At 38.1% G+C, this 5000-nt stretch overlaps 1 protein-coding gene and 1 non-coding gene across 18 annotated transcripts in view; one reads left to right on the forward strand and one right to left on the reverse strand.

Annotated features, from left to right (window-relative positions):
• The window catches only part of LOC126985753 (uncharacterized), a 123338-nt gene that overhangs the window by 29466 nt on the left and 88872 nt on the right, over positions 1-5000 (forward strand). The gene's annotated exons all lie outside the window — the stretch shown is intronic.
• Positions 2800-2870, reverse strand: Trnag-ccc (transfer RNA glycine (anticodon CCC)). Its single transcript has one exon. It is a non-coding gene; the product is annotated as a tRNA-Gly (tRNA).

Raw genomic sequence — 5000 nt, forward strand, 5'->3', positions numbered from 1 at the left:
GAAAAAAAATAAATGAGCAAGAAAATGAGACTGAATGAAACAATGAATGGAACAGTACCGAGAGAGAGAGAGAGAATGAGCGAGTGAGAAAATACTCCAGACACGGTACATTGCCTCACCCAGACAATGGATTCTCTCTCTCTCTCTCTCTCTCTCTCTCTCTGGCGCATGAAAAATCTTAAAATCACCACAAAAAGAACTACAGAGAGAGAGAGAGAGAGAGAGAGAGAGAGAGAGAGAGATTTGTTTGGTGTGTGTGTGACTTTTGGTTGTGTGTGTGTGTGTGTGTGTGTGTGTGTGTGTGTGTGTGTGTGTGTGTGTGTGTGTGTGTGTACGTGAAATCAGTGTAAAATATCTACATAAGTAAACGTATTAGAAGAGAAACTGTTTGCAGGGAAGAGAGATATTAAAGTTTGCTTAAAGTGAGAAAATCTTCCGCCCCCCCCGCCCCCCTTCTCTCTCTCTCTCTCTCTCTCTCTCTTGACCCACAAATACAGACAGAATTGGATAATATTAGACTTTATATGCGGGTTTGAGAGAGAGAGAGAGAGTTGGTTTGCAGTTCCTGGATTTTGACTGAAACATAAGACGGTTGGTCTCTCTCTCTCTCTCTCTCTCTCTCTCTCTCTCTCTCTCTCTCTCTCTGTGTGTGTGTGTGTGTGTGTGTGTGTGTGTGTGTGTGTGTGTGTGTGTTTATTGCTGCGTTCGTCGTTGCTTGACGCACACACACACACACACACACACACACACACACACGCACACAGGAGGGAGAGCGTTTCGTGTATGTATATTTTTCCTCTTCCTTGTTCTACCTTCACCTCCTCCTCCTCCTCCTCCTCTTCTTCTTTCTTCTCTTCGTCCTCCTCCTCCTTCGTTTTCCTTTCCTATCTATTTGTCTTTCCGTTACCTCTGACCACACACCTTCTTCTTCTTCTTCTTCTTCTTCTTCTTCTTCTTCTTCTTCTACCCTATCATCATCAGCATCCTCCTCCTCCTCTTCTTCTTCTTCTTCCTCTTCTTCTTCTTCTTCTTCCTCTAAAGTGAAAATTGATATCACGTAATCGAAAGTGTCGCTTATATTGGACGAGAGAGAGAGAGAGAGAGAGAGATTGCACACTGTCCCCTCTTGATATCTTGCTCCAGATCACGCGAACTATTACATATACTATTGTGTGCGTGCGTGTGTGTGTGTGTGTGTGTGTGTGTGTGTGTGTGTGTGTGTGTGTGTTTCCCTTCCCTTCCCATCTCTTCATTTCCCTTGCTCTTCCTGCTTCTCTCTCTCTCTCTCTCTCTCTCTCTCTCTCTCTTTCTTTTTCTTCTTTTCTCTTTCTCCTCTTTCTCTCTCTCTCTCTCTCTCTCTCTCTCTCTCTCTCTCTCTCATTGATAGCAACGTTTATATCTGGTTTATTGATGGCCAGCGTCTCGACCAATCAGGTGACCGCGTTTTGTTGACATCCTTCACCGGACATTGTGATTGGCTGCCCCCAGATGTCGCTTAGCGGTCGATCCCTCTTAAATGAAAACATGAAGGTCTTTCCTCTATTTCAGCGTTCAATATTCCTACGCTCCATTCTATCCCCGTTTCCAATACTCTCATCGTATCTTCCCGGTAGTAAATTATTAATATGCATGAGGATCGAGCGATGGGATGGAACAGTGGGCTCAGATAACGCTTCACAATGGCGCGCGCTCAGACACACATGGGCCGGCGATAAGAGGGGAGACTAGCCTAAAAAAAATGGCTGGTCAAAGTCTCTTATTTTTTAATCTTTTTCATTGATCCGCGTGACCCGACAACGTTTACCTGAGCATGGGAAAGAGGCGGAAGTTCGTTGTGGCGTGACTATAGTTGCGTAATGCGGTAGAACAAGCGAGAGGAACACTTTCAAGTCTAATATTTAACCAGTTTTCGTAATATTTAACAAAACACTTTATTTCAACCCGAATATCCAGTTTTCCTTTCATTTTTAGCTATTTACGTATCAAATCAAACCTTCTAGTGATGATTTATGTAGAGAAGCAAAATATGTAACCAGTTTTCGTACTAATATTTAACAAAACCCATTATTATAACCCGAATATCCAGTTTTCCTTTCATTTTTAGCTATTTACGTATCAAATCAAACCTTCTAGTGATGATTTATGTAGAGAAGCAAAATATGTAACCAGTTTTCGTACTAATATTTAACAAAACTCATCATTTCAACCCGAATATCCAGTTTTCCTTTTATTTTAAGCCATTTACGTAATAAATTAATTCTCCCATTGATGATTTACGAACGGAAATGGTGTAAAAATATTAAAATTGTGCGCCGTCCTAATATTTAACCATTTTTCGTACTAATATATAACAAAACTCATCATTTCAACCCGAATATCCAGTTTTCCTTTCATTCTAAGTCATATACGTATCAAATTAAACTTTTCAATGATGATTTGTGAAGGGAAATGGTGTGAAAATATTAAAAGCCTAATATTTAACCATTTTTCGTACTAATATATAACAAAACCTATCATTTCAACCCGAATATCCAGCTTTCCTTTCATTTTAAGCCATATACTTAACAAATTAATTCTCCCATTGATGATTTATGAAGGGAAATGATGTATAAATATTAAAATTGTGCGCCGTCCTAATATTTAACCATTTTTCGTACTAATATCTAACAAAACCCTTTATTATAACCCGGATATCCAGTTTTCCTTTCATTCTAAGCCATTTACGTATCAAATTAAACCTACCAATGATGATTTATGAAGAGAAATGTTGGTGTAAAAATATTAAAAAGTATCAAAAAGTGCGCCGCCCGGGAATCGAACCCGGGTCGCAAGAATGGGAATCTTGCATGATACCACTACACCAGCGGCGCCATGGAGGATTGGGATATGGAGTGAGAGAAGAGACCCCATTTAATTTATAGCTGTCGTGTAACTAAAATAACTTGTCCATGCCGTTTCCCTTTCGTTCCTTTACGTTCCACAAATATCAACATTTCTCTCATCACGTTCCAGTCATTTTTCTTCCTTTATTATCGTCTATTCTCTCTTCCTCTTGTCTTTTCTTTTTCTTTTCTCGTTTTTTTTCTCTTCCTGTTCTACTTGTGTTTTCTCCTTTCTTCTGCTTCTTTTTCTTCTACAACTACTACTACTACTACTACTACTATCATTACTATTACTACTACTACTTTCTCTTCTATTTCTTCTATCTATTATTTTCCATGTCAATTTCTCTTCTCTTTATTTATTTACACTTTTTCTCTTTTCTCTTCTTATTTTTTTTTCTAATCACATTTCATCTGTTTTTCCTTTATTCTTCCTCTCTCCTTTTTTTTCTCATTCATTTCCATTTTCTTTTTTTTTCTCTCTTTATCATCTTTATCTCAATTAATTCCAGTTATTTAATTATTGGTATTTCTTTCTTCCTCTCTTCTTTTCCTTCTTTCTCTCATTCCCTTCCATTCTTCTCTTCTTTCTTTTTTTTTATCTTTCTCTCCATCTTCTTTCTCTCAATTAATTCCAGTTTTTTAATTATTGGTATTTATTTCTTCCTCCTCTTCTGTCTATTCCCTTCCATGTATATTATTTTATTTATTTAGCTTGTTCCTTATCGTTTATCTTCTTTTTGTTCTCTTATCATATTCCAAGAGAGGAGAGAATAAGGAAGGAAGGAAGAAAGAAAGAAAGAAAGGAAAATTGAAAAGTGTGTGTGTGTGTGTGTGTGTGTGTGTGTGTGTGTGTGTGTGTGCGTGCTATATAATAAAAAAAGAGAGATTTAAAAGAGAAATTCAAATCAGACGAACAGATGGTGACGAATTATTTTTTTTCTTTGTTTTGTTTTATTAGAAGTTAAGTTGTGCATAAAAACACCATCATTTCTTCTTCTTCTTCTTATTATTATTATTATTATTATTATTATTATTTTCATCATCATTTTGTGTTCGCATTGGTAAAACACACACACACACACACACACACACACACACACACACACACACACACACACTTAGATTTCTCGGTTACCATATGTTAAACCACCACCATCACCACCACCACAACCATCATCACCCTCTTCTTCCTCTTCCTCTTCTCCTCTTTATTTCTCATTTTTCTTCTTTTATTATCGTCTATTCTCTCCTCTTCATCTTGTCTTCTTTTCTTCCTTTTGTCTTTTTCTCCTTTCTTCTGCTTTTTCTTTTTCTTCCTCTTCTTCTTCTTCTGCAACTACTACTACTACTACTACTACTACTACTACTACTACTACTACTACTACCACTACGACCACACCAGGTAACGGACCCTTAAATGTTACCTACAAATATTATCATTAGTCGCCCCTTCTACCTGTGTGTGTGTGTGTGTGTGTGTGTGTGTGTGTGTGTGTGTGTGTGTGTGTGTGTGTGTGTGTGTGTGTGTGTACCTGTGTGTACCTGCCCCGTTAACCCACATATGTACGTCTTGAAAGGTGTGTGTAGGAGTTCGTATGTTAATTACCTACTTACCTGTGTGTGTGGTGGAGCAGGTGGAGGAGGAGGTGGAGGAGGAGGAAGAACAAAGAAGAGAGGGAGAATGACAAGAGGAAAAAAAAAGCAGAGGATGAATGAAGTTTGAGGAGAAGAAGAAGAGGAGGAGGAGGAGGAGGCGAAAGAAGAGGTGGAGGAAAATGACGAAGTAAGAAATAAAAAAAAAACAATGAAGAAAGAGAGAGGAGAGAAAGGAGGAGAAAGATTTAACTTACAGGAGGAAGAAGAGGAGGAAGAGGAATTGGACACGTAGGAAGTATATAAAAAATAAAACTAGAAGGAGAAGAAAGGGAAGAAGAAGGAGGAAAAAGGGAAGACAATTTGAAGAGGAATAAAGAAGAGGGAATAAGGAAGAGAGAAAAATGATGAATAAAATTAGAAAAAAAGAGAAAGAGGAGGAGAAAAGGAAGATTAAGAAGAGAGAGGAAGAAGAAGAGGAGGAGGAGGAAAAGGAAGGAAAGGAGGAGGAGGAGAATTTGG

Source organism: Eriocheir sinensis, chromosome 60 (genome assembly GCF_024679095.1).
Source record: "Eriocheir sinensis breed Jianghai 21 chromosome 60, ASM2467909v1, whole genome shotgun sequence".
NCBI lineage: Eukaryota > Metazoa > Arthropoda > Malacostraca > Decapoda > Varunidae > Eriocheir > Eriocheir sinensis.